Here is a 21,665-nt window from a genome sequence, read left to right as displayed (position 1 = left end):
AAAAGTTTAATTTGTTTTCTTTAAGCGCACAATATATTATTTCATCAAGATGAATTTATGAGAATTCATTCAACATCAAAAGATGTTGGGCGAATATATTGTGTCGCTATATTTAGAAATGAGCAAAATTGCTCAAAAAAGTGTAGTAAGAGTAACTAGGGAAAAGTGTTGCTGCCGTGAAAGAACTACCCATTCTTTCACGGCAGCAAGAAAGGATTTTTTAGGTAACGAAAGGGAGCTCCGACCAACCAATTTTTTAAAGATTTGTTACCACTTAGTGCGAAGTGGGAGCATTTCAAGAATAGCACCAAAAAAGGTGAACATAAATAATGATGTACAGTTTCAGGTAGTGTAGGGCAGTTGTTAGGGACTCGGAAACTACGGAAACTCAGAATGAAAACGTTCGGGATGATGTTTCGAGGAAATTAAAGATTGAAGTCAACCAACTGCGTGAGAAAAATTAGCAGTTGAAGGCCAGATCGGAGCAAAAAACCAAGGACTGGCAAATTCCTGAGAAGAAGGCTCGTGTGTACGAATCACGAGCTGCTGACTTTAACGCCAAATACGATGTTGCGAATGCTTAAACGAAGGAAGCCGGTGATGAACTCTGTGAGGTGCATGCAGAATTGGAGCTTCTACGCAAACAAATGAAAGAGGCTCATAAGCGTTTGCAAGATGAAACACGGGCACGTATTGAGTTGGAAGGCAACATACAACGCCTGCGTAACGAACTGACCTTCAAGGAAAAATTTCATTCAGAAGAAATTAATGAATTACGCACTGGACTCTCTAAACAATATGAGACCAAATTACAACAGCAAGAGTTGCCTGAACAACACGTAGGAGTAATGCGCAAAATGGAAACTGTATACAAACAAGAGAATAAAAATCTTCAAGCAGCAGCCAATCGTGAGTCCGTTGTATCTTCAAGTGCTATACAAGAATTACATGTCACTCGTATACGTATTGATGGTTTGAATAGTCGCATTAGAGAATTGGAATCTACGAATGCTGTATTGAATGACCGCAATTGTGATTTGGAGAAATTGCTCGCCAATGAACGTAGACGTCATGCTTCTGATATTGCCAAAGTGGAAACCGAATTGCAGCTGTGCCGTGATGAAATGACACAACAACTGCACGAATATCAAGATTCAATAGATATCAAGGATTCATTGGATTTCGAAGTTGCTGCCTACAAGAAACTAGTGTGTGGCAGTGAAAAGGATGACATCGGAATTTTTGAATGTGAAGCGAAGGCTAAATTTTTGAAGGTGCCGAATAAAGGTACCGATGAAGTGTAAGTCGACGGCAGGCGGTTTAAATGTAAAATTGCTCCCGTGTCTCAATGGTATGTATCGAGTGCAACACATGAAGAAGAAGTTGCTGGTGCCGATCGTATCAAGCGTACAATTATACGTCACGTGTCAAGTCATCATATTAACGAAGAAAGTTTTAGTGGCCAGAAATATCCTTTACGAAGAAAATGGATATACCACGTATTTCATCGAGGGAAAAGAAGTCCTCATCCTAGCTGGTTGCTGAAGGTGTTGTGTGCCATCACCTAGAATTAAGTGGTTATCATCTTTTAATAATTAAACTAAATAATGCCTTCAGCATCATGCTTCAGAAAATGAAAAGTATTACATTATGATAATGTTTAAGATAATATTCCTATTTTGTAAAAAATAACATTCCTACATTATTGTTAAAAGATTATAATACTCTAAGAGAGAGAGAGAGAGAGAGAGAGGAGTACTTAGTTTTGTATCTAAACTAGTCTATGTAAATGGAGTCAGATAAATAGCAAGCAAGAAAATGAAAATAGGATCTTTTAAGGCGGGGAGAATGGTGATTTTTGTTAAAGACTCTTTTCTGTGTAAATAGAGTCAGGTAGATTTCTTTTTAATGCATGTCTTCTAAGAATCTATGTTTAAAAATAACCAACTGCCTGTCATAAATAATGGAACAAATGTCGTGCCCAAAATAGTAAAGATAAGAAAGGATCGATAATAAAAGATGTACTTTCCATTATCAACGCAACGTGTGTGTGCACGGCTGCATAAGGCATTTATAGACACAGCGTGCATTTCTAATGTGCGTGTAAACAAAATGTATGTGTATGTGTGTTATTGTTAGATTGTAAGATTTAGGTTTGAATATTTTGTAGTGAATAAAGAATGAGTCTCTCTAAAGCCATCAAACAGACAACATCAGCCCGCGTGTTTTCTTTTCTTGGGGTTTTCCCTCAAGGTTTCTTGGTACATTTTTGTGATGCGACGAGAAGTCCGTCGCATCACCTTTTCTGCAAATAAGTCTTTGCCCATTCCTACCCCTGAATATTATCCGACCATCATCAAAATCAATGTCGTGTCGATCCGATCAAAATTTCGGCCTGTAGCGCTTTGAAATAAAACGCTGACATTTTCTCCAAATAAGTTTTTTGCCCATTCCGAGCCCTGAATATTATCCGACAATCACCAAAATCATTAGGCTCATTTCTCTCCCGGACCCTCATATACCGGGGCCTAGATCGACTCAGCTCGTCGAGACATTCATTTTGGTATATATAAGTATAATCTACGACCACTATTTCGATGCGTTACAAACTTTTTGGCCAAAACCAACTTATAATACCCTCCCCACATAGTGGTGTAGGGTTAAACAGATTAAATTCTTCACTTTTGACCAAGCACAGTACAAAATGGCACCCAGTATAAAGTAGGCCGTAGGTCCCGTTAGAGTTTACCTTAGGAGTCCTCAGCGGTTGCCACAGTGCCAGCTAGTATTACCGAATAGAAGGAATTCTTCTGAAATTCCGTCCAGGTCCCAATTTCAGGCTTCTTTTAGGTTTGAGTTGGGTGCCATAGGATGGCGTGGATGTAAGAGTTCCTGTGGTACACATTTGTTTATAGTTTTATTTTGTAACTATGTGGTTTTCTGGATTATGTCTCGGCGTCCATGTCCCGATGGGATTTTTTATAAGTCTATTCGAGAGGCAGGGAATGGGAATCTGGAGACTTACAGCCTGTTCATGTATGTCGACCGAAGGGTTTTTTGCGCTTCGGAAGTGGGAAAACATCATTTTCTGTTCATGTAAACGTCTTCGAAACGAAAATCTTTGCGGCCGACAAGCCATACGAAATAACACGTAAACGTACACTTTTACATTAAATTTGGGTTTATGTATTTCGAAAGGACTGTCTCTTATAGGAAGAGAATGTCAAAATCACTCACTTGCTTTGTAGCTGCCGAGTAGAACGTAAACTCGCGAATAACACCGAAAATCTTAAAACAAATTTATGCAGCACATTCTTGAAACAAATAAAAATTTTATAGACACGTTTTAATGGCGGGTTCATTCATTATTTTGAAGAAATCAATAAAATAAAATAATTCAAAATACCGACTCATTTTATTTTTCAAACAAAACAAATCACATATATTCCAATGTTTGTATGTATATGTGGATTTTGTTTTTATTTCACATTTGGCTCTCATTTATGAAACATAGTTGTACAAATCTACATTCAAATTAGTAATATTTCGCATAGGATGAGTAACGGCAGTCGCACCATAGTTTGCGAAATACATGAACGCATTTTTAGACGGAAGTGAGTGACTGCTTTCCTTTCGTACAAGTTTCCGTGCGATATACATGAACAGGCGGTTAGAATATTTTAGTCGTCTAATAGATCTAATCGCATCCAGCCTTGGATTAGCTTAGGATTTGATCATCCAATAGAATAATGAAATAGGCCAAGAGTAACTTAATGTCCAACAATGGAGTGGTTTTGATCCCACTGGTGGTCTAGTACTCATCAATGGTTGATGGACATACTCGAGTTTCATGGTGTAGAAAGTTATTTAAAAAGCGGAGCATCCTAATGTATTATTTTTGAATTATTACACACATACATATGTACAATTTTGCTAATATTTAAAATCACTCAATTACTTTTTCTTGTTTACGAAAATGAATTAACGGAACTATTTTTTACTTCTTGAACCAAGCATAAAATGTAACACTGCATTTTCAGTTAGTTAATAAATTGACTGCAAACCGAAAAGAACCGGGAAGCGGAAAAAATCGTCTTTTATTTTCAAAGCGGTAGAAAGATTTTTTACATGGTAAAAACCCCGGGACCGAAAGTACAGTCGACATTAATTAAAGTTTAAAAAGTTTAAAAATAGAAACGGTATACAGAGCGTCTTGTTGAACACATGTAACGAAATTGTGTAACACGATCAGCGACTATTTGAAAACGTTTGAAAGTATTAACTTTAGCGAATCTAGCGATCCAACTAACGTAGAGACACAACTTTCCGTTTATATTCAGCGGTTAAAAAATGCTCACGAAAAATTAAGAAAAGCGGACGAACAAGTGAAGCGTTTAATAAAAAGCGAAGATTTCGTAAGTTTCCAAGTTTAATTTTCTAAGCGAATCGTTGGTAGGCCGAGCAGCAGCTACCATAGCAGGATTTACCCCATCGGAGAAGTGCTACAAAGAGGCAATAGATTTATTGTTGGAGAGTATGGACACACCGACAAAATCGTTGAAAAATTCATACAGAAATTAATGGCTCTCCAACCAGTACAATCAGCGAGGGACGTAACAGGGTTACGTAAATTTACAACGAGGTCACCTCTACGATGAGAACATTAGCGGCATTTCAGGTTTCATCAAACCAATATGACATTATGGTAAAGTCCATTCTCCTAAAATGTATTCCAGCAACAATGCGTGTAGCCTTCCATAGAAAAGTAGCAAAAAATAACGTAAACGCAATTTTAAATTCCAGCGTCGACACAGCCATTGCAAACCTAAAGGGCAACGGACAAGACTCAGAACAATTAAATTTTCTTCTCAATTTCATTAAAGGAGAATTAGAGGCAATGGAAATGTCACAAATATCAGAGAGCGAAAAGCGAACAATAGATCGAAAAGAATCTAAAGTAAAGTACCCAACAGCTTCGGCTTTACATGTAGGCAGCGACTCAAAAATGTATTGCATTTTTTGCAAAAGAAACAACCACTCAACAACGGATTGCAAAACTGGTTTGAGCATTGAGAGGAAGAAGGCAATTTTAAAGAGCGAGGGGAGATGTTACTGATGCGCTAACAGAAATCATAACTCCAAATACTGTAAAACACCCAATATAAGATGTGATGGTTGTAGCGGTAGGCATTTGACATTGATGTGTGAGAGAGATGTTAAGAGAGTGGAGAAGCCCCCACTAACAGAAACTCTTGGAATGGAACAAACCCAAAACAAAAAATCAAATGGAATATATTTACAAACAGCTAAAGCAATGATATGTAATGTGAACAGTGGAGATCATGTGTTTTCAAGAATAATTATGGATAATGGTAGCCAGCGTACATTTATAACAGAGCGCGTAAAAAATATATTAAAATTAAAAGCAGTGGATTACATTAACATGAGCATAACCGGTTTCGGAGATAATTCTATTAAAAACGTCAGCCAATACGAAATAGTATAAATAGCACTGACAAGTCAATATCAAAACAAAAGAGTGATAATATCAGCGACAGTTGTTCCATCTATTTGTAACAATGTACTCCCGTGTGCACAGCAAATACCAAACCTATCAGCGAACATAAAAATAGAACTAGCGGACAAAAACATAAATAGCGAGAATAGCGATACAAATTATGTGGAGAAATTAAGCGAAGATATGGTGGCAGTGAAAACATTTTTCGGTTGGACCTTTCAAGGAAAACAAAATAGTGAAAATTATGAACCAACTCCGTGTGTGTTTAACGTAAACGAAAATAAAGTCGCGTTCGAGAATTTCGACATAACACAATTTTCGAATTTAGAATCAATAGGGATTAAGCCATTCGTTACGTCTGACAGTGAACTCTACAACAAAACGGTGCAAAACATAAAATTTGATAAAGGTCGTTATGAGGTTAGTCTGCCTTGGAAAGAAACTAACGAAATTTTAAATGATAATAGAAATGTGGCGGAGAAACGGTTATATAATTTGACGAATAAACTAATCAAAAGCGAAGTAAAAATAGCGGAATACGATACCGAAATAAGATTTTAATAGATGCCTGTATTGCAGAAAGTGTAAATAAAAATAACGAAGATAAAAGCGGTAAAATATATTACATGCCACACAAGCCAGTTTATGGGGAAGACAAAACTACTTCGAAGTGACGAATAGTATTTGATGCCTCATCTAGCGAACGTGGATACACATCACTAAACGAACATTTAAGCGCGGTTGATAATTTGGTGGCAAATTTGTTCAAAATATTATTACAATTTCGGTCTAATACAATAGCGATAACAGCGGATATAGAAAAGGCGTTCTTGCAAATTTCAATTAACGAAAGCGATCGTGATTCTCATCGATTTTTATGGTACAAGCGAAAGCCAGAAATAAATAAACCATTGCCAGAGTTAGCGGAATTTCGAATGACAAGAGTTACGTTCGGTGCAACATCAAGTCCATTCCTTCTAACAGCGACAATAAACCACCACTTGGACAACTATCAGCATCTCGGACCTGTAATTGAAAAACTAAAATCGTCATTTTATGTTGATGACTTGATCTTAAGCGTGAATAGGATAGACGACGTTCAGAATATTTATGGCACAGCGCAAAAGGTTATGTCAGCGGCCAACTTTAACTTAAGAAAGTGGACTACTAACGATCAACAAGCGGCAGCAATCATGGGTGACAAGCGGATTATGGCAGAACAAAAGGTCTTAGGAGTGATTTGGAATAAATTTTTTGACATAATAAGCGTCGATATAGAGCAGTAAGGTTTATTTACAGAGTTAAACATCAACAAAACGAAATGTAATGAAAGCGATGGCAAAAATCTACGATCCCCTCGGATTTTTAGGTCCACTCACAGTCAGAATAAAACTAATTTTGCAAGAAGTTTGGCAGCAAAAAAGCGATTGGGATGAACAATTAAACGACGAAATATCAGCCAAATTTCAGCGATGGCAGAGTGAACTAGATTTTTTGCAAGATTTCAGTTTCCCTAGATGTATTTCAAATAGTGATAATCTAACAAAACAGCTTCATATTTTTGCAGACGCGAGCCTAAAGGCGTTCGGAGTCGTATCGTATATTAGAGTTTCATCATCGAGCGACATTAAAACCATTTTTGTTTCTTCCAAGAATAGAATCAGCCCAATGAAACAGACTGGAAATTAGATTACTCTACCGAAATTGGAATTAACGGCAGCATTAGTAGCAGTGCGGCTGAGAGTATTTCTTTACAGTGCTCTGGATTTTAAGATTCACTCAACGACAATGTGGACAGATTCATTGATAACATTGAATTGGATCAACGGTCATGGTAAACAATGCAAACCTCATGTTAAAGGTAAGGTGGCTGAAATCAACAAATTAACAACACAAAGCGAATGGAGACACTGCGACGGAAAGAGTAACCCAGCTGATTTACTAACCAGAGGGATAAAGCAAAAGAGCTGACATCATCAAAAGAGTGGAAATTTGGCCCTTCATGGTTGTCACAAGATGAATCTCATTGGCCAGCGAATAACAAGATGGAGAAAATAGAATGTTTGTTTACATCTGATGAGAAGCCAAAGCAAGAGAGAATTAAACCTGTTATTGATATTACACGATTTAGTCAATTAAGCAGGCTTCTACACGCAACAGCGTATGTGTTTAGATTTATAAAGCGAACCAGTGTAAGAAAGAAACCGACAACAGAGTACATAATAGCGAATGAAGTTCAAGAAGCAGAAAAATTCTGGATAAGAGGAAAACAAATAATGTACTACAGCGAAGAAGTAGCAGCTTTGGAGAAAAATGCAAAACCATTACCTCCGAATTCTGAAATAGCGTCTCTCAACCCAACAATTGTTGATGGAATAGTACGAGCGAATTTCAGACTACCAGAAGACGAGTTTTGCAGCGACGAGAGAAATCCTATAATATAGCCTAAGAATTCTTATTTCAGCCAGCTCATAGTGATAGACGCACACAAGAAAACATTACACAGAGGAATTTCCGCGGTATTAGCGTATCTAAGATGAAAATATTGGATAATTCAAGCGCGTCAACTAGAGTTTCTAGTCGGGAATTCCCGACCCGGGAATTCCCAAAATTTTTTGAACGGGATTTCCCGGGACATTTTTTTGAAATTCCCGGGAATACGGGTATTTGTATTTTCATGTATAAGTCATATATTACTTGCCTTATAGTTATTTAATATTGGGAATATAGTAGAATGGCGATAATTCGTGCCCGATTATTCGTAATTTCGGGCCCATTGGAAAAATCCCCATAATTCGTATAAAATATGTATGTATTGGTCTTCTCGATAATTGGTGTTTTTTTTGGAATTCGAAGTCTGTATAGCCTCACATAATACTTAATTTTTAGTTTATCATGGTTGTTCTAGTCTAAATTTTTATTGGTGGCATTCTTGAAGAATATTAATTGGCTAAGATATAAAAGCGGTGATCCATTCGAATTATTGTTTGCAATATAAAACACTGTATAATGTGTAAGTGGCAAATAGAGCATATTTGGATTGGAAACCAGTAATAACAATGGTATGTATGTTCATGTAAGTACGACTCTATATCATTGGTGCCAACGTGTTGCCATTGTGAAGGCGTGTACCCAACGCGCATTTCGAATCATAAGAACATACAATATAGTTGACTTTAAAAATATAATCGGACAGCACTCTTTGATATCAAGGAAGCTTTGCTAGGATGGTAGTTGGAAAAAGATATTTTATATAATCTCCGCTAATTAGTCAGGAATAATCTCTGTCACGTCTATGCCCCACGAATTATAATTACCATAGTCCCGGAAATTCCCGGGTTCCCGGGAATGAAAAAAAGCCGGGAATTTCCAAACTCTAGCGTCAACTAATCAAACGAATTCTGCAGAGGTGCGTGATATGTTTACGTTTACATAGTAAGAGCGCAATGGAGCCATGGTGTGTGCTGCCAGCAGAGCGAGTAATGACGAGTCAACCATTTCAAACAACTGTAGTCGATTTCGCCGGCCCACTTTATGTTAAATTGGAAAATAATGAGAGCGAGAAAAAGGTTTACATCATGTTGTTTACGTGTGCAGCAATTCGTGCAGTTCATCTGGAGCTAGTTGAAGATGTGACCACTGAGAAATGCATTAATGCCATTCGGAGATTTGTTGCCAGGAGAGGTGTACCAGCGAAAATTATTTCTGACAACGCCAAAACCTTCAAAAGAGCTGATATGGAATTGCGAAAACTCGAAGAGATGTTAAAAACAAGCGAAGTGCAAAATTTAGCGGCAGAGAAAAATGTGGTATGGCAATTCATTCCTGAACGAGCGGCATGGTGGGGTGGATCTTGGGAGCGATTAGTGAAGAGTGTGAAAGTATGTCTGAAAGCGGCTATTGGAAAACAAACTTAGCGACTGATGATTTATCTACACTGTTAACAGAAGTGGAGAGCATTGTGAATGGAAGACCGATGACGTACATCACCAGCGACCATAACGATTTGGAGCCATTGACGCCGTCTCACTTCTTAAATAATTGCAAATGTATCTTTTCTTCCTTAGATTTCTTAGATGATGGTTCGATAATTGGGAAATCCTGGCTCCTAAGACGATCAATGATTCAAAAGTTTTTTAAGCGTTGGAGAAGCGAATACCTATGTCAACTGAGGTCTATTCACCACAACAAGACTGAACTAGCGAAGAGCGTTAAAGTTGGAGATGTAGTCCTACTTCATGAAGACAACAAACCAAGATTATTTTGGCGCTTAGCGGTGGTACAACAAATATATCAATGAAGAGACGGAAAGGTGCGAGCGTGCGATGTGAGAACTCAGAACCAAAAGATTTTGAAGCGACCAATTCAACTGCTATATCCTTTGGAGATATCAGCTGCCGGGGCGGAGGATGTAGAATGTATTATGTATGTATGTGTATTATTACACACATACATATGTACAAATTTGCTAATATTAAAAATCACTCAATTACTGTTTCTTGTTTACGAAAATGATTTAACTGAACTATTTTTTACTTCTTGAACCAAAAATAAAATGTAACATTGCATTTTTAGTTAGTTAATAAATTGACTGCAAACCGAAAACAACCGGGAAGCGGAAAAAATCGTCTTTTATTTTCAAAGCGGTAGAAAGATTTTTTACACATGGGTTTTGTAGTTACTCCAATATTAACAAATAAAAAGCATCACCACAATCAACAATAGGAATGACTGTACAACAGTCTTAATAGAGCTTCTTTGTGAGAGACACACTTCTGGCACTAACTATTCTCTTTATTTTGTCCCCTGATTGTCAGGTACCCCTTTATCGTTTTAACTTCATATCAGTTTTAGTACACCAGTATAAAAATACTGATGTGTCAGTTGAATCGTATTTCATTACAGGAAGAAGATAGAAAGCGTGTTTTTTGTATAGGTGTCATAGGTATTCACTTAAGGTTATTGTAATTTTTTTCATCTATTGGCTTTATTTTGCATATCGTGGTAACAAAGCTTGAATTGGCGGAATAGAAGGTAGGAATCCCTGAACTTTATGTAAACTTGGATAAGAGAAGAAACTTTTGGTAGTTTGGTATTTAGCATTTCGCTTTTTTCAGTAGTATGTTGAAGAGGCAGGCCAATATGGATACCAAGCCTCAGGAAGCACTGCAACCGAAGCAAATAATGCACCAGAAGCCATGATAGCCATCCAGCGCCAAGCCTACCAACATAGAACATACCAACACCAGAAGGTTCATGAGATAGACTTTGGACATGAAGGAGTCAAGGAGGGTTTGAGTTGGATGCCATTGGTGCAAGGTCCAAATACATCTGCTGGAATTGTAAAAAGAGTGGTTACAGCTAAATGGAGTGTTCGGTTCCAATAGGCCGAGTGCACTCGTGCGGAGACACGTTCAACGCAGACGGACACATCGCAGCAATAATTTCGAAAAATAATAAAGCACAGACAGTTCATTTTGTCATTTTATTTTTATTCATAGTCTAACATGTATCCAAAGCCTTTAGGCCGATTAATGAGAATATAATATGCATAATAATTTGATGTAACTACTCTAACAAAGTGACATGTCAAAAATCGACATATAACTAAATAAACATTATATAACATTAGTATAAAGAGATAATTGACAAAATATGTTTCTTTATATGCCTTATAAATTATATTCATATATAAAAAGTACACTTAGGAAATATTGGAAAAAAACAACTCATCACTCAAGGTGACGAACAATTTTTTTATAAAATACTATAGTAGTACTGAACTTTTTTTAATTCATAAGGTAAAGCGTTATACAATCGCGCAACACGAATTAGAAATGAGTCGTTTAAGAGATGGTGAACCATGGGTATTTGCAGTTGATTTCGTCTGATAGAAGAGCAAATGACAAAATCTCAAAAAAAAATATGGGCATTGGTGCTTAATTATTTAGAAAAAAAACTAAGTAACAGTCGAGAGCCTACAAAGGATGTGAAAGAACGCCCGAAAAATTCAACCACATATGGAGTGATATGAACACGAGTCTTCGACCTAAAAACAAAACGAATAATTCGGTTTATTGTCAACCGAATGAGATTCATATTACTCGAACTGGAGCCGGAATAGACTTGTATACAGTATAGAAACGTTGGTAATACTAATGCATGGACCAAACGCTTCCTAATATGTAACGGCAAATCCAGATCCGTGGAATAAAGACCACTTAGGGAACAATTCATCTGAGATGTAATCATATTGATGTGACCATCAAAACTTAACTTATTATCAAGGACCACTCCCAAACATAGCAACTCGGACACAAACTCAGTATTCATACCATTATACATGACAGAGACCTTTGTTTTCGACGGGCTAACACAAATAGAATTCATTATTTTTATAAAGTTCACATCCAAATCATTATTCGTTGAAAACATTGCTTAAAGATTTTGACAAAAAATATTTATTTATTATTGAAAAAGAATTATTTGTAAAACTATATATAGGTATATGTATGTATGTACAGGTATATATATGTATACATTAATTTTATTGCTGGATTATCGATCCCTTTCGACGTCGAAGTTAGTTAAAACTGCAGCTGCAATAAAGGCTTCATATCTGAAAAAAGCAAAACGGCATGTACAATTTTGTATAAGAAATTATTTCTAAATGTAGTACCAAAAATATTTTTGAATTCTTCAAGTTCCCATGTATCGGCTTCCTTGTCTTAATATGACTCATTCGTCATACATGAAGGTAAGGTCAGATCACTCGACTACTGCTTCTGGAAGATGCTGAACCTTTTATCTATTTAAAATGTCTCTGTTACATTCTTCCCTACTAAATTTTCGTGATAAAATGTCTCTGTAGTTTTTGAAATCTTTGTTTCTTGCTTCCTGAGCTTCCTCAGAAAGTTGGCCTATAGGCAATAAAGCATGGGAAATTATTTCTGTTCCATGTATGAAAAATTTATGTAGAGTTGGTGGCATGGTGTACCCTGGGTATTCACTAACAAAAAGTTTAGCAGTGTTATATGAAAATTCCCTGAATTTTTCAACATTTATATAATGCCCAGAGGACACTGCTATTAATATGATATGCATATTTTTGAAAAGTTGTTTGTCAATCTGTGTACTCTGTGCAGATATTTCTGAATTCTCAAAAAATCGCCTGTTACCATCATTTGAGTTACCAAAGCCTGGTTTTGGTTGGTCAATACTGAGCCCAGTGTTGGTTCTAAATTCTTTTTGAATTCTTAGTTTGTTTTCTTGCACAATTTCCTTATCTGCATTTGTCCTTGCTTGCCATTTTTAATAGGCAATTTATATGCCAAGTGGATAAGACATTCGAAAAAACGGAACCAACCATGCAACCATGCTTTTGACGGAAAAGTCAACCATTACCAGCATAAGCTTGTGACTTACATTAACTGATTTATTTTGAATGCATACTGTAGATTTTTCGAGGGAAGTGATTTCATTTTAAACTCTAATTTTTTCGTCTCTGGAAACAGATGCAGATTCTTTAATAAATTCGATTTTAAGTGGTCTACAAAATCTTATAGAAAATGGGCGAGGTTTTTGCCAAATAATCTTATTTTGGCACACTAGTCTAATAGGAAATATGGATGTTATGAATACAGATGCGTCACTGCATTCATGGCCATGAAACGCTTGTTTATATGAGCTATGCCCAGAAATACCATCAAAGCCCCATTTGGTGTATAGAATTGTCTCCGGAAGTTCTTCATCCGTTAAGGTGGAAACAACATCTACTTGAAGGAGAATCAATCGCTCAACAGTGTGATTGAGGAGGTCCTGTAGGTTTATTTTGGCGAATGTTTCGGACACTGATATTGCCTCAGGGTAACATAGTTTTTTTGCTTGCTGCACAGAAGTATACGAAGGAATTTTTCCGGAGCTGATTTTTTAATTATTTCATATTGGCTTCGTGTTAACTTTGCATCAATCATAACTATGAGTGCTGCTTCTGGGCTCATTTGTGTTACCCTATCTTCTGACGTTAAATTACCGTAAATTTCTTAGCTTCGGATGGGGTAGACGTTAAACTTTTAAACATTTTGGTGACCAGCAGTACGTAGACTTACATGAGTGGCATAACTCAGTAGAAAGAGATGTGTCATCTATTAAGTTCTTGCATCTTTTTGTTTTAGTTTTGTGTAAGCATTCATCAAATTCCATTTCCTTACGACCTCTTTTCTTTGTGGATTTACTAACGAATGTGATGTAACTATCTAGCCAATTTTTATATGTATCGGAAAATCGAGCATCGCGTCTATTAGATTTTTCCCATCTTTTTTTTTAAATTCAGAAAAGAACATTTTGAATTTAATTTCAAAATCGTTAATATCAATAGGAGCGAAACGTTTTTTTATTTCGTCTTTTGAAATATTTTTTTTTTTTTTCATTGAATTTCGAATATTTCGCATTGTGGGTGGGTGTTAATGCCTAGAATGATTAGATAGACTTATAAAAATCTACTGCGTAAAGCATTTGAATTCTACCGATTACTCACATTTCTTCACATCACTTTCAATATTGGACATTACACACGTTTGTACATAACACATATGGAAATGTTTACAAAACAAAATGACATTCGACTTCACCGACTTTTGAACCCCCTTCGCATTACTTCCAATAACTATGTTTTTGTAATTGTTAATAAAATGGGATTGCTGATGTTAAAAATCAAGACAAAAATCTATCCAACGGTTAATATGTAACCATACCTAACAGTTTTTGTTGTCATAACTTGTTGTTTATACATTGCCTTATGTAGGGTGTAAACAGAAATCCCAATTCAAATAAAAACTTCAAAAACAACAAACAAAACATAGAAAACGAGAACAAAATAAACTAACAAAAAAGTAGATTTTTGCTTAAATTGTTAATGCGGGTGGGAAAAATCGCAGCAGTAGCATTACTATGACAGCAGCTACTCACCTCCCGCCTTAACGTTCTCTTTAGAGTTGCACAATCTAGTTCATTTGAAAGATCTAGTTCAATAGCTCAGTTCTTTTAACTGAACTAGTTCAGTAATCTAGTTCATAGTTCACTATCCCGTTCAATCATTCGGATCAGAATCGTTTACGGGCTCTTAATCGTTCGCTTGATCAAAACACATACATATATACACCAAGTAGCAAAAAAGCAATGGAATAGTATAATTAAACTACAAAAATATTATAGTTAGATAAAGAAATATTATGTTTGCACTAAGATTACAAGAAACTTTCCTTAAGAAAAAAATGTAATGAGAATTTAATTAAATGGCTGGCAAAAATCTCGTATGTTGTATGTATGTAAAATTTTTTCCCTTTTTCTGTTCAAAACAAGGTATATTGAATAGGTAATAGATTTGATATATTGGGATATGTTATGTAAAAATGTTCTTTTTGTAGAAATTACTTTTATTACAATAGGGGTTGATACTTCACATTGATCCAAAAAATAAACAAAACTCATTACGTTACGAAGGCATCACTTAGCACAGAAGACGGCGTCACTTTATTCATATCGACACCTCCAAATAATAGTATGCTAAGTCTGAAAAGTGAGTTTTGCAGGAGAAGCTCTCAAAGTTTACACTTTTCTTTGACCGTCACTACTATTCTGAGTAAACATTTGTTTATAACTTCTGTTCGGATTGACCGACCATTACCAAAATTTTGACAGAATTTAGGTTAAAGGACGTAAAATGTAAAAATGTAAAGAACTTGAAAACATGCTAAGTCGACTTAGGATACTATTGTTTGGAGGCGTCGATATGTGTATGGCATGTGAACTAGATTGTGAATCGTTCGTTGATCGTTCTTCGTGGATCTTTTGTATAGTTCAGTCCAGTGTTGCCAGTATTGGGGATTTGTCCCCAAAATGGGGATTTTTTTGCAAAATGGGGATGAAAAATTTTAATTGGGGATCTGGGGATTTGATGGGGAAATAAGCTCAAAAACTGGGGATTTGATGGGGATTTTTTCTGCTTTGAAATATCAGTTACATTACGCATTTTATGAGTGAAGGTGATTTTACTGCAAAAAATCAAAAAGTCATCAATGAACAAATAGGTAATAAACAAATAAAACCTTATTTCGTTTTCTTGTCCCCTAAAAAATGAATATTCTTAATATTACTTTCCAAAGTAATAAAAGAAACTATGTATGTATATATGACGAATTGCTTATATGCATCTTCTCGTTGTGTACAAGAATTTTGAAACCGTATGTAGGGGTAAACCTCGAGGATGAGGATGACCTTGATGCAATAATAATAGAAACTATCAATAATGATTCATCGTTATCATTAGAATCAACTGATTTAAGTATGATTTCAAAATGAAGTAAAATACCTTCCAGAGCATTAATTAAAAAGATTAAAGGCACCTGCTTTGAATCCATAAGAGGATTTTTCGAACATTTTGTAAATACGAAAAACTCAATGAACCTTTATGAATCACAGTGAAAGAAAATACCGTTAATAAAGTAGAACGATATATTATCAGCTGTGTCTTTTTACTTTTTCAGTAATAATTGTTCAGTAACTTCTTTTCTGAGAGTAAGAGAGATTTTACTCTTTGATACGAAAATAGAGATAAAAGTAAAAAGACAGGATTTAGTAAACTTTAGCCAGGTAACAGTTGATTACCAAAACAAAAACATTGGCGCCAATGTATGAAAGAAAAACTAACTCCAAAGCAATGAAAAAGTTCTACAATTTTAAGCATAATAAATAAAAAATAATTAATATATTAAAAAATAATCAATAAATATAGCTGAATCGTAAAATCAGATAAACATGGAGCAGCTGACCATTAGCAGATGATTAAAAAACAGCTGATCGAACTTGCTAAATGTTGCTGGGAAAATTCTTTCAGCAATTTCTCAGCAAACAACTGTCAAAATTGTTCTCTCACTTCGCTCTCTTTACTGAACTATTGTGTAAAAAGACAGCATTTAGTAACATTATCACGTAAAAAGACACACCTATTTTGAGAAGATACAACCAATAATTTAAACACATTTTGGAGCAGGGTATATTCTTATCAAAAATGCAACATTATCAAAGCCTTCTGAGTAACTTGCAGAGGTGGTTTTAAACTGGCTTTCCCAGCAATGCTTGCGTATAATATGTCAGTTATGAATAGCCTAAAGAAATGTTAATACTGCAGATTCAAACAGCTTCTAGTAGGCATTTTCTGAAAGTAAATATTGAGGCTACAAAATTGTAGTTGGGTTATTTGTTGTTAGATTGGGTTTGGATTTTATAGCCTCATCCAGAACGGGCTAATACGACTGTTTTTGCTCAGATTAAAGCTATATCTCTGAAACTAATGGAAACTTAGCTGTGCTACCAGAAGCATGGATTAGTAGAACTAAAATGTTTAAAAATGCAAGCATATGAAATTCATTTCATTTGTACAACTTTGTACTACTTTTTTATTTATTTATTTTTGTAATAAAAAGCCCAATGGCCAAGGAACTATTATGCAGAGCAACTAGTCCATAAAACCCCACTTTAATGAGGTGGCAGTTACAAAAGTAAAATCATTTGGAATAAAATTAAAAAAATTAACAAGTTAGCGATTACAAGAAATATAACATTACGTAAAAGATGACTACTCAAGAGGCTTTTTATTTGCATTTTCTTTTATGTTTGTTGATTTTTATGACTAATGCGATACATATACTTGTCTGTGAATTGAATTCCACTGTACAAATATTATTTCAAATAAATATACCCATTCTCTTTGGTTTTTCATAATGCGTATGAGCGGATTTATTTTGGGGAAATTCGATAAAATTTGGGGATTTTTGGGGAAAAATTATTTTGAAATTGGGGATGAGAGACCGAAAAATACTGATTCAGTCATAGCTACCTGCGAGTAGTGTGTTTAAAAGAAACAAAAAAAGAAATAGAGCTGAATACTGTCAGACAACATAAATATTGTAGAATTTAAGTTTTAGTGAACTGTGAAATATAAAATTGAATTAAAAATAAAAACCAGCTAAAACCATTCGAAAGCAGCAACTCATTCCTTTTGGGGGGAATGGAATCTGTTAAGGATAAGGTAGGCGATTGTACTGATCGGAGACAAGAAGTCTGTGGTGGCCAGTCCAGAACAAGTTGGTGAAAGACATCAACATCAATAAAAAAACGGCACGAGTTATGAGTTTATTTCGAAAGACAACACTCAGGAAAATACTCTATGTACTTTTGAAAAATAGGGAAAATATGGACAAGCTTTAAATTATGTTTAAATATCTTCTGCTTAATTATATTTGACTAAAATTCTCATAATCACCTGTAGTTGAAGATTCCATTCTATAATGACCACCTTATAAAAACAACATATTACACTTTAAACACAAGAAAAATTTATTTTTTTATATATTTCAGAATTCTTCAAGTTCCCATGTATCGGCTTCCTTGTCTTAATATGGCTCATTCGTCATACATGAAGGTAAGGTCAGATCACTCGACTACTGCTTCTGGAAGATGCTGAACCTTTTATCTATTTAAAATGTCTCTGTAACATTCTTCCCTACTAAATTTTCGTGAAAAATTGTCTCTGTAGTTTTTGAAATCTTTGTTTCTAGCTTCCTGAGCTTCCTCAGAAAATTGGCCTATAGGCAATAAAGCATGGGAAATTATTTCTGTTCCATGTATGAAAAATTTATGCAGAGTTGGTGGCATGGTGTACCATGGGTATTCACTAACAAAAAGTTTAGCAGTGTTATATGAAAATTCCCTGAATTTTTCAACATTTATATAATGCCCAGAGGACACTGCTATTAATATGATATGCATATTTTTGAAAAGTAGTTTGTCAATCTGTGTACTCTGTGCAGATATTTCTGAATTCTCAAAAAATCGCCTGTTACCATCATTTGAGTTACCAAAGCCTGGTTTTGGTTGGTCAATACTGAGCCCAGTGTTGATTCTAAATTCTTTTTGAATTCTTAGTTTGTTTTCTTGCACAATTTCCTTATCTGCATTTGTCCTTGCTTGCCATTTTTAATAGGCAATTTATATGCCAAGTGGATAAGACATTCGAAAAACGGAACCAACCATGCAATATGGACGGAACCAACCAGGCAATATGGACAGACTTTTGACGGAAAAGTCAACCATTACCAGCATAAGCTTGTGACTTACATTAACTGATTTATTTTGAATGCATACTGTAGATTTTTCGAGGGATGTGATTTCATTTTAAACTCTAATTTTTTCGTCTCTGGAAACAGATGCAGATTCTTTAATAAATTCGATTTTAAGTGGTCTACAAAATCTTATAGAAAATGGGCGAGGGTTTTGCCAAATAATCTTATTTTGGCACACTAGTCTAATAGGAACTATGGATGTTATGAATACAGATGCGTCACTGCATTCATGGCCATGAAACGCTTGTTTATATGAGCTATGCCCAGAAATACCATCAAAGCCCCATTTGGTGTATAGAATTGTCTCCGGAAGTTCTTCATCCGTTAAAGTGGAAACAACATCTACTTGAGGAGGTCCTGTAGGTTTATTTTGCGAATGTTTCGGACACTGATATTGCCTCAGGGTAACATAGTTTTTATGCTTGCTGCACAGAAGTATACGAAGGAATTTTTCCGGAGCTGATTTTTTAATTATTTCATATTGGCTTCGTGTTAACTTTGCATCAATCATAACTATGAGTGCTGCTTCTGGGCTCATTTGTGTTACCCTATCTTCTGACGTTAAATTTGCCGTATATTTCTTAGCTTCGGATGGGGTAGACGTTAAACTTTTAAACATTTTGGTGACCAGCAGTACGTAGACTTACATGAGTGGCATAACTCAGTAGAAAGAGATGTGTCATCTATTAAGTTCTTGCATCTTTTTGTTTTAGTTTTGTGTAAGCATTCATCAAATTCCATTTCCTTACGACCTCTTTTCTTTGTGGATTTACTAACGAATGTGATGTAACTATGTAGCCAATTTTTATATGTATCGGAAAATCGAGCATCGCGTCTATTAGATTTTTCCCATCTTTTTTTTTAAATTCAGAAAAGAACATTTTGAATTTAATTTCAAAATCGTTAATATCAATAGGAGCGAAACGTTTTTTTATTTCGTCTTTTAAAATAATTTTTTTTTTCATTGAATTTCGAATATTTCGCATTGTGGGTGGGGTGTGGGTGTTAATGCCTAGAATGATTAGATAGACTTATAAAAATCTACTGCGTAAAGCATTTGAATTCTACCGATTACTCACATTTCTTCACATCACTTTCAATATTGGACATTACACACGTTTGTACATAACACATATGGAAATGTTTACAAAACAAAATGACATTCGACTTCACCGACTTTTGAACCCCCTTCGCACTACTTCCAATAACTATGTTTTTGTAATTGTTAATAAAATGGGATTGCTGATGTTAAAAATCAAGACAAAAATCTATCCAACGGTTAATATGTAACCATACCTAACAGTTTTTGTTGTCATAACTTGTTGTTTATACATTGCCTTATGTAGGGTGTAAACAGAAATCCCAAGTCAAATAAAAACTTCAAAAACAACAAACAAAACATAGAAAACGAGAACAAAATAAACTAACAAAAAAGTAGATTTTTGCTTAAATTGTTAATGCTGGTGGGAAAAATCGCAGCAGTAGCATTACTATGACAGCAGCTACTCACCTCCCGCCTTAACGTTCTCTTTAGAGTTGCACAATCTAGTTCATTTGAAAGATCTAGTTCAATAGCTCAGTTCTTTTAACTGAACTAGTTCAGTAATCTAGTTCATAGTTCACTATCCCGTTCAATCATTCGGATCAGAATCGTTTACGGGCTCTTAATCGTCCGCTTGATCAAAACACATACATATATACACCAAGTAGCAAAAAAGCAATGGAATAGTATAATTAAACTACAAAAATATTATAGTTAGATAAAGAAATATTAAGTTTGCACTAAGATTACAAGAAACTTCCTTCAGAAAAAAATGTAATGAGAATTTAATTAAATGGCTGGCAAAAATCTCGTATGTTGTATGTATGTAAAATTTATCACTGCGAAAAAAGCTTTGTTTTTTCCCTTTTTCTGTTCAAAACAAGGTATATTGAATGGGTAATAGATTTGATATATTGGGATATGTTATGTAAAAATGTTCTTTTTGTAGAAATTACTTTTATTACAATAGGGGTTGATACTTCACATTGATCCAAAAAATAAACAAAACTCATTACGTTACGAAGGCATCACTTAGCACAGAAGACGGCGTCACTTTATTCATATGTGAATGGCATGTGAACTAGATTGTGAATCGTTCGTTGATCGTTCTTCGTGGATCTTTTGGTCGGCGCTCAGTGAGCTATTGAACTATAACGAACTATATCGACTGATCTAGTTCATACGCTCTTTTCAATGAATCGTTCAATTGAACTAGTTAGTTCATGAACTATACAGTTCTCTTTCTTCATTAAACACGGCGTCAAGTAGTGGCTAGTTGGCGCGGAGTTTGCCTTTTGTTTTCGTATATTGCCTTTCATGGGCTCTAACTCTCCACTTGTCGCTCAACTTGTATAGTTCAGTCCAGTGTTGCCAGTATTGGGGATTTGTCCCCAAAATGGGGATTTTTTATACCCTACACCACTATGTGGGGAGGGTATTATAAGTTGGTTTTGCCCAAAAAGTTTGTAACGCATCGAAATAATGGTCACAGACCCATACTTATATATACCAAAATGAATGTCTCGACGAGCTGAGTCGATCTGGCTATGTGTGTCCGTCCGTCAGTCCGTCCGTCCGTCCGTCTGTCCATCTAAACCTTGTAATCACGCTACAGGTCGCAATTTTGATGGGATCGTCACGAAATTTTGGTTGTTGATGAGGGTCCCGGAGGGGAAGAAGCCTATTGATTTTGGTGATGGTCGGATAATATTCAGGGGTCAGAATGGGCAAAAAACGTATGTGGATAAAAAGACAACGTTTTCTTCCAAAGCGAATATCTCAGCTTCTATATGGGATATACCAAAAGCAAGACCTAACAATGAAAGTAGAAAATATCACCTTTCTAATGATGTAAAGTAAGTTCTCGTAGGTGATCAAACAACGAAGATATTACAATAGTCGTAAATAAAACCCACATTTTCAC

General features: G+C 35.4%; 1 protein-coding gene and 1 long non-coding RNA gene across 2 annotated transcripts in view; one reads left to right on the top strand and one right to left on the bottom strand.

Annotated features, from left to right (window-relative positions):
• Nucleotides 1-17,994, top strand: part of b (glutamate decarboxylase-like protein black) — a 111,788-nt gene extending 93,794 nt beyond the window's left edge. The window contains exon 5 of the mRNA XM_073968574.1: nucleotides 17,936-17,994. The gene's annotated coding sequence lies outside the window, so the exon portion shown is untranslated. The remainder of the gene's footprint in view (nucleotides 1-17,935) is intronic.
• Nucleotides 1-21,665, bottom strand: part of LOC141394323 (uncharacterized) — a 204,093-nt gene that overhangs the window by 101,609 nt on the left and 80,819 nt on the right. The gene's annotated exons all lie outside the window — the stretch shown is intronic.

The sequence above is a fragment of the Musca autumnalis genome, unplaced genomic scaffold (genome assembly GCF_047663935.1).
Source record: "Musca autumnalis isolate F117 unplaced genomic scaffold, ASM4766393v1 scaffold_2, whole genome shotgun sequence".
NCBI lineage: Eukaryota > Metazoa > Arthropoda > Insecta > Diptera > Muscidae > Musca > Musca autumnalis.
Note: the sequence above shows the minus strand (reverse complement) of the source record. Positions and strands in the feature narration are given on the sequence as shown.